This window comes from Poromitra crassiceps (assembly GCF_964638095.1).
Source record: "Poromitra crassiceps genome assembly, chromosome: 3".
In the NCBI taxonomy this organism is placed as follows: domain Eukaryota; kingdom Metazoa; phylum Chordata; class Actinopteri; order Beryciformes; family Melamphaidae; genus Poromitra; species Poromitra crassiceps.
In genome coordinates, this window is record NC_139625.1 from 67958392 (window position 1) to 67968124 (window position 9733).

The following is a 9733-nucleotide window of genomic DNA, read 5'->3' on the forward strand; positions in this document are numbered from 1 at the left end:
CCATAACGAACATGTGTCTTTTTGTTGTCTGCATTCCGTCTGTCTTGTGAATAAATTCACAGCCCTACTAAACACTCAAGCCCTGTTCCCTCACTCCCTCTAATGGCCACCATCTGAAAGTGGTTGAGTCATCAAGCGTGGAAGGGATCCACATTGGATAAATAGGAGGATTGGGACAGCAGAGCCCTTTGCACTTGACAAGATGATGTTGACTCTGGCAGGTTTGGGGCTCGCTATATATTGTTTATTGTCAAGACACCTAAGGCGTTTGAGGGATAGACTCCCTGATGAGTCTGTTCTCATCCAGGCTCTGGCTCTACATAGTGGACAACAGGTCATTTAAAAATAAATGTAGCCTATACTGCAACATCTGCAATCTGCAACATGTGTAATTATAATTAAAATAAGCGTAATAATGACATGTCACCCAACATTATACACAATGTCAATACTGTACAATACAGATTTCTCATTCATCAAAAAAGTTGTGGATTGCAATTGTAATAGAAATGATCGATGATTATACTCGGATTGTGTAAAATAACTACTTGCATTCCTCTGATATAATATTTTTGTCTAATCTGAAATCCCTATTAACTCATTGAGTGCCAGCCACTTTTGGAAAACGGATGCTCCCAGTGCCAGCCCTTTCAGAGCGTTTTCAGTGATAACTCAAGACCCACAGAATATTGTGTGATATTACTATGTAAACACCGAACACGCCCAAAGAACGATGAGACTCTCTTGTATCATCAGCAAAAAAAAGTTTATTGATATCATTTTCCGTTCTTTAGTTATCAGCCGGAGAAGATAGGTTGATTTCACCAAAAACAGACGTTTCAAACTAGAAGCTGAGATAATGAGCCTTTTGTGAAATGAAGCATTTCAAGCAAATCACTGACTCTGAAGCTAATATTTTCTGACCTGAAACATCTGAACAGTAATTTCCTTCAATAAAACAGCACCCCCACCCCCCTCAACTGCAAACTCCTCCTCCGTGGGAGTGTCTCTGGTGGCTCTGCTGCGTGTGTCAGGCGAGTCTCTGCTGCCTGCGTCGGGTGGCGAGTCTCTGCTGCCTGCGGATCCACGTTCGGATGGCGGCCGCTCGTCGGGGGAGTCTGGATCGGGCTCGCTGAGTTCGTCTGACGTTTCTGGTTTCGGTTGTGAGCTGGGATGAAGCTGCGTCCGATTCTGGGCTTTCTGCTGCGCGTTTCAAAGTGCACTGCACCCAGAGTCTATTTTCGGAGCGCTCCGCCGTTGTGCGCCGGCTCCCAGCGCGACACCAAAAAGCCAAACCATTCTCATGAGAATGGTTTGGCTTTGGTTTTCTTTTCTGGCGGCTAATCGTGTGGAGAAACTATCGCAGCAGAGACAGAGGGGCTCAGTTGTGGGAGCGGATTGGCTGCTGTTCGCAGCTAACGTTAGCTCCAGCCAGAGCAATCTGTGCCGCTCTGGCTCCAGCATGCATCGGTTTCCGTTTCATCACGGCTTTTTCTGCTGTTTTTCCTCACCTTTCTCAAATCTGGAGAGCACTGTCGCCACCTAATGGGTCCGTAAAATAGCTTCTACACCTTAAAAATCCCCCATACTTTCACAGGAGATGCATCAGGCTTTGATCCATGTCCCACCGTCCAAAAACGCAATTGACGTCTTTAGACGTCATTGGCACTCTACGTTACTATTTGAATTGACGTCTTTAGACGTCATTGGCACTCAATGAGTTAATGTAATGTTTCATTGTCAATTAAGGCATTCCAGTGCACTCGCAAACACCGCATTCGTTTCGCGCGTGTTTTTATTTTTTTTACAGATATTTGCAGCCTTCCCCGTTTTATACGTCACAACGCTATGCATTGTGGGCAATTCCCTTTCCGTAAGGGGCCACAGCTGCACCCTTACGGTAAGGGGGCAGAAAGGGCTCACTCCGAGCCCTCATTCACTTTGCGATTTCAGCGTGGGACATCCCTAAACCCTCACTCCCTTCACGTGAACGCGCCTCTAAGGGCTTGAGTCAGTAAGGGGGCGAATTGTAATTGGGCCACTTTGTGCCATTAAGGCTGTAGCCTAGACTGCTGTCCTCCATGCATGAAGTGCAGCTGTGTGGTCAGTTGTCATGCCCCAATTCCCCCCACCCCCCTCTCTACTTTACACCCGGAGGTGCTCCACATGTCTGAAAGGGTACACTTCACGTATCATCCGGGTCAGGCTCAGGGGAAGCAACCCTGACCTGATCCGGAGTTCATGTCTGAAAGTGGCTTATGCAAGTTATCTCTGTCTAGTAGGTCTGCTAGTAACTCACAAGTCATATCTTCTACTTCCCCACTGCTTGTTTTTTTCCAATTTCAGGCGATGAATGTGTAAAACTGCCTTCTAGTGTCAAACTCTGCAGAGACATCATTGTGAAGCGCAAACATCCAATTGAAGGAACAAGAAGAAAAACACATCTTTAACTTTAGGGGGTCTTTAATTATTGAATTAAAGCAAAAAGTGGAATTTAAGTTTCATCTAAAATCTAAAAGGAAAACTGGAAGTACAGTAAAAGAAAGGGAGGTCTCTAATCAGCATGGCACCATGCTGTCTTCTGAAGAGATGAAGAAGAGACACGAGGAGAGAGTAAAGCGAGCGAGGGAGAAAACATAATAAAAGTAGACGGAACAGAAAACAGAATTATACATAGAAATATCTGTTTTTTTGTAGAAGTGTGTGGGTGTGTGCATGTGAGTGTGCGTCTGTGTGTGCGTGTAAGAGGGAGAGAGAGAGACATATAGTAATTATAGCAGTCTCCTCCCCGTTAGCTCTTTGCCTAATAAATGAGCATCAATTAGCCAGGATGGCTTCCAGTTGCCTCGACGTAGGGAGTCCTAATTAATTTCATCTTGGCTTCTCTCCTCTCCTCCCTCTCCTTCACTATTCCTTTTCTCTCTCTCTCTGCATGTTGAAGATGGGCTGAAAAAGCCACGCTGTTCTGAAGAGCGTGTACAAACATGGAGGAACTTTTTAATTGGGATTCAACTCGTGTGGGTTTCTGAAGGCTGCTTGATGTTTTTGCATTGAAGTTTCTAAAAGCAGATATTTTGTGCTTTAAATGTGATGATATTCATGTGAAAACAATTCAGTGGTTCTGTGTTTACCACAGCTTTTTATTCTTGTCAGGGTGGAAAATCGGCATTTACATGTAGACTTCATGCGACATTAAAACTCTCCGCTGAATCCCAGACTAGTGACATTTTTCTAGGTGTGTCAGCAGCTCCTTGAAACCCCTACATAGACCCGACAATCAGGCATCGGCCATGTCTGGGCTGTTGGTGAGCGTCTGTCCCCCCTAGTATTTGCGGTGTTTTGCGCACCGTCGGCTTCTTCGCCGTCGGTGAGAAAAGTCGATCACTCTGATTGGCTGGTCAGCTGGTCAGCTGGTAGCGACGCAGTGCAAATGAAGAGACACGCACAAAACGCTCTTCTCATTTCCCCCACGGTCGCAGGGTAGCTGCAGCATGGGCTACACATCATTCTGGGGGAATGGTCGGATATTGAGGGATTACTGGAGATGTGCTTCATTACATGGCCTCTAGAGGGCGGCATTGACTAAGGGTCTGCAGCCAGAACCCAGAAGTGCCTTTGGGAAAGCCCATTGAGCCTGTCGCTGTTTATCACCCATTTAACGTGGTTTCTCCTCATCTTTCCGCCTACGCCTCTTCCTTTCTTCTTCCACAAGCAAAATGCAGGCAAGGGCTGAAGAACACCAGACCAAAACAACTTTGGTTCACGCAAGCCTCGAGGAGATATCACATCTCCTCGAGGCTTGCAAAGTTGTTGTGGTATAAGTAAGGGATAATGGATAGTGAGCAGGTGATTACTGGCGAAATAATGACCGACAGGTGATATTGAGCCCGACGCGCAGCGGAGGGCTTAATCATTCACCTGAAGGTCATTATTTCCAGTAATCACCGGCTCACTATCCATTATCCCGCTTAGAACACGGCCTACAACTAAATCATTCAATAATCTGACAAAAATAATTATTCAAATAGATCTTTTAATAGCGTTTTCAACGACAAAGCGGTTTCTTTTTTTTTTAACTCAAAGTTTATTCACTTTTTCTTTCACACAGACATACATACATAAACAAAAAGGGCGTCACAGTACATAAAACATATTACATTGCTAAACTTAGGAATAATCTTAAACAAAAATCAGATCAGGCAGAAAAAACAGGTGTCTTAGTACATCTCTGGGATCATGTGAGTTATTCTTGAAATAAAAGACAGAACAAAAAACAAAAAGCACTCGTGGCATAGTCATATAACTAGAGAGGGTCAGTGTGCATATTTTGTTATACTTCAGGGGGGAGACAAACCATCCACATTCCTCATTCCGATACATATAATAACCACTTTGTCCATCTTGCGATGTACAGGTCATATTTCAATCTCAATAGAAAGGTCAGTCTCTCCATTTCATGAATTTCTTTAATGATTGTCTGCTGTGGGAGAGTCGGTCTGCAACCATCTACGAGTAATCGCTTTCTTTGCAGCCACAGTTACAATTTTAAGAAGGTATTTATCATTTCCTGATATATCTTCTGGTATATCACCCATATACAGTGATTTACATGTTAGTGTGACTTGCCAGCCAAGAATTTGGTTAATGGTTTCCCAGACACTCTCCCAAAACGGCTTTAACTTTGGGCAACCCCAGAAGATGTGATAATGGTTTGCCTCATCAGACCCACAGTTTCTCCAGCATGTCTGGCTTACTGGTGACATATATGGTTTCATTTTGGGTGTAATAAAAAACCTTACAAGGTTCTTCCAACTAAATTCACGCCACTGCAAGGAGCAGGAAGTAGAAAAGACTGTTTCACACATATTCTCCCATTCACGTTCAGTTATTGTATCGTTTAGTTCTTTTTCCCATCTTTTTTTTATATAATTTGTAGTATTTCCCCTCCCCATTAAAATTCCCTGGTACAACTTTGAGACTATTGATTTAGAATTACCTTTGTATGCCATAACCATTAATTGTATTAGACCACTAGGTTCCCGAGTTATTTCCCCAATCTTAATTTCTTTCACTAAATAGTGTCGTGCCTGCAAGTATCCAAAAAAATCGCCCTTCTCCAAGTCATATTTTTTACTTAGTGTTTGAAAGTTCTCTAATGTATCCCCATCCATTATATTACAGTAGGCAGTAATACCTCTATCAGCCCAGGATTTGAATCTGGTACCCATGCAGTTTGGTTTAAAATCTGTGTCATATGCAATCCATCTGAGTTGTTTCACCTGCGACTTCAATTTCAGTTGTTTTATGACATCAAACCAAGTACACAAAGTAAACAATGTAAAGGGACTCAGGTCATCCTGATGAGATAATGTTAGCTTATGATCTCCAATCATTGCTTGTATTGGAATCCCCCTGCATTCAGTCTCAATCTCTTTCCATCTTGCCACATACTTATCATCACACCAAAGGGCTATGTTTTTTAATTGAGCAGCGTGGTAATAATCTTTAAGATTAGGAAGAGACATACCGCCTCCATCTTTCTTAATGGTCAATGTCCTGTACTTAACCCTTGGTTTTTTTCCATTCCAAACAAAGCGTGAGATCTGCTTGTCCCACTCCTGAAATTGGGTATTTGGGACTTTAACAGGCAGTGACATAAATAGGTAGAGCAGTCTGGGAAGAACAGTTATTTTAACAGTTTCAACTCGCGAACTAAAACTTAGTATAGACAATGACCAATTACTGAGATCCTCTTTAATCTTCTTACTTACTACATCATAGTTCTTTTTATACAGATCACCAGGACAATATGTCAACCATACCCCTAAATATTTGATTGCTTTTCGTGACCAGTCAATGGGGAGTCTTAGCTTGATTTCAGTTGTTGGGTCATAATTAAACGTTAATAGTTGTGTTTTTTGAATATTGAGTTTATACCCCGAGTATGTGCCATATGTATCAAGGAGGTCCAAAAGGCCAGAGAGACAGGTCTCTGGGTTATTTATATACAATAATATATCGTCAGCATACAACGCTATCTTATGTTCTCTGCTATTGACCACAATTCCTTGTATGTTACAGTCCTCCCTTATAGCTTGTGCTAATGGTTCAATATAAAGAGCGAAGAGGGTCGGAGAAAGAGGACAACCTTGACGAGTAGACCTTTCCAGTTTTATGCGGTCAGTAAGACGACCATTTACCTTGATCCTTGCTGTAGGGGCAGAGTATAAGGTCCTAATGCTATTAATTGATCTTTCATCAAAGCCAAATCTGTCTAATACCAAAAATAAAAAATCCCAGCTAACACAGTCAAAGGCTTTTTCAGCATCAAGGCTAGCTAAAACTGCGCTTGTTTTACTTTTTCTAATATCTTGTATAATGTGGAGAGATCGTCTTATGTTATCCTGTGTCTGGCGTCCCCGCACAAAACCGGTCTGATCCTCATCTATTAGTTCAGGAATGAAGGAGTCCAATCTCTTAGACATAATAGATGCATACATCTTATAGTCCTGATTTAAGATCGAAATCGGTCTGTATGAGCTACATAACATCTTGTTCTTGCCCTCCTTTGGAATAACAGAAATGATCGCTTCATTCCAAGAAGGTGGAATCGACATCTCTTCAATTGTCCAGTTAAAGGACTTTAAAAGCGTTGGAGTTAGTTCTTCTTTGAATACTTTATACCATTCAGCTGGCAGTCCATCGCTTCCTGGTGTTTTATTATTTTTTAGTTTGCCCAATGTATTCTCCAGCTCCTCCTTAGTAATTTGTTTATTTATGCTGTCATTCTGATCTTCACCAATCGAGGGCAGGTCCAAGGAGTCCAAAAAAGTTTTTATCTTCTCTTTGCTCTCTTGTTTTGGTTGAGAGTAGAGAGTCTTGTAATATGTTTGAAATGCAGTGTCTATTTCCTCCAAATTATCATATAGTTTCCCTGTTCTAGGATCCTGTATTTTATTTATCGACTGCGAGGCCTGCTTTTTTCGCAATCTCCTTGCTAACAATTTCGTGGCTTTGGGGCCTACTTCATAATACGATTGTTTTAGAAATTTATATTTTTTCTCCAATTCTTCTTTATAAATGTTTGAAATTTGATTTTTAGTTTCTATAATTATATTCATCGTTTGGGGGTTCTGATTCTCACTATGTTCCTTTTCCAATTCTTTTAACTTATTTTCAAGACGTTTAAGATTACTTTCCTTTGCCTTCTTGATTGCTGTACTGAGGGAAATAAATTTTCCCCTAATTACCGCTTTCAAAGTATCCCACAAAACATTTGGATTCACTGCTCCATTGTCATTCAACTCAAGGAAGGTCTTAATTTCAGATTTTATTTGCTGCACGGCTGATTTGTTGTTAAGCAGGCTTGTGTTCAGTCTCCAGATTGTTTTCTTTGGTCTACTATCTAAGTGTAGCAACAAATACATTGGTGAGTGGTCTGAGATGTCCCTTGTTCCTATGTCACAATTCAGAATTCTGTGTCTATCATTTCGGAACATGAAAAAATAATCTATTCTTGAATATGTTGCATGAGGTGATGAGTAGAAAGTAAAGGATTTGTCTGATAGATGTAAGTCTCTCCACACGTCAATCAGGTCCAGTTCAGCTAAGCCCTTTCTCAGTAATTTAGTTTGAGGTGTCAAATTCCTTCTATTATTTGATGTGTCCCATTTGTTGTTTATTACCACATTAAAATCTCCCACACAAATTAATGTGCCTTCTGATTCTGAAGCTATCAGATCAAAAACCTTCTTCAAAACATGTAGTTCTGTCTGAGGTGGAAGGTAAACAGAAAGGAGAGTGGTCAATTTATCTTCTATTTTCCCTTGTACTAGTATATATCTACCTTCAGGATCCTTCTTCTGTTTGATTAATTCAAAATTTATGGTATTATGAAGTAGTATTGCAACTCCTCTCTTGTGGCCTGCTTTAAATGTGCTATAAAAAGTGTTATTATACCCAAACCTTTTCAATTTTTCATGTTCATCCTGAGACAAGTGTGTCTCCTGTAAAAATATGATTTGGTTACCTTCCTTCCTCATTTTTGTCATCACTTTACTCCTCTTAGCTGGGTTATTTAAACCATTCACATTCCAAGAAGCGACTCTAAAATTATTGTACCCCATAACGATAGTTCAACCTGTGTTTGCTAGCAACATAAACATATGGACTGTGACAGAACAAACAAAATAAAAAACTTGAAAAGGCATTAAGAACCAACAAAAACAAAAAAGAAAGAAAGAAGACTTCCAAGCTCAGGGACTTACACTGCCCTGTCATCTTCACAGATCTGTTCAGATGCTTTTGGAGATTCAATCCTACTTCAGTAGGGGCTCCCGCTTTGCAATAGTCAAAGTCTCTCTTCTTGAGCTTAGCAGTCATTTGGTCTCATCCCGGTCGGTTGTTTGTTTGTGTATTAGAGGGGCAGAAAGATGTTTGGAATAATGTAGTAGGTGGGGGTGGGGTTATTATTTATATATTTTCTTTTTATTATTATTATTATTATTATTATCATTTCGTCAATTAAATTACTTGAATAGAGCGTAAATTAACTCAGGCTATTTGGATTATTCAGTTTGAGGTATTCACATACCATAATCATTACAGGGATGGCAGATAGGGGGGGGGGGTGAAGCATGTGTAATGTGATCGGCTGTTTGTTGTTGTGACAGTGAATGTGTGTGCGTGGGGGGGGGGGGGGGGGGGGGGGGGGGGGGGGGGGCGCTTATCCGTTGAGCCAGTCTACTATTTAACCTCACGTGTGACAGTGTTAGATCAATCTATACCTCATCCTTTCTGTTGCTGTAGTAATCATTTTCGTTGGTAACTTCGGAGTCTGCCTCTGATCCTGTCACCATGTGTAGCGCGTCCTCCATCCCCTCCACTCCAGTGTGTGCTCTGGGCGAGCCTCCGCTCCCAGTCGGTGTCAGTCGGCTGTGGTGGATCCAGCGAGTAGCCTCTCTTCCTCATATCCTCGGCCGCTTCTATCGCGCTGTTGTAAAGGCGAGGTCCGTTCTCCCAATGAATCCTCATCTTAGCAGGATATGGCGTTTGAAAGCGTATCTGTTTCTCTTTGAGGGCTTTCTTTATCTCTTTGTATTCTTTGAGTTTATTGTTCACTTCGGTAGGGAGATCATGCGCAAATGTAATCACTCTACCTTCACAGGTGATCTTCTTAGCCCAAGCCGTTCTTAGAATCTTGTCCTTGGTGTCGTATCTTTGGAAGTTAACCAAGATCGATCTTGAAACATTTTCATCTTGCGGTTTAGGTCCAAGCGAACGGTGGGCTCGTTGAATTTGCAGATCCAGATTCCCATCAAGCGCCAGCTCAGTCTTCATAAAGTCCTCAATGAACGTTAACATCGAGGTCCCCTCTTTGCCCTCCTTCATACCGTATATGCGAACGTTATTACGGCGTGATCTCCCTTCCAGGTCCGTCGCTTTAGCCTGAAGGAGCTTCTGTTGTTTGAGCGAGTAGAGGAGCGCATCTTTCAGTTCCATGTTTGCTGTCTCTATTTCGTCAACTCGTTGTTCCGCTTCAGTTAGCCTTGTGTCATGGTTACGAACGTCCCCAACAACGCTTTGCAGCTTTTGGTTTATGTCCGTCTTGAAGCTGTTGATTTCCTGTTTAATGTCATTTTTGAAGTCGGCTAGTTCTTTTTTTATTTCCTCCTTCATGCCTTGTATGTCTTTGCCGAGGTCTTGAATAGCCTTAGCTGTAGCTAAGTCTCTT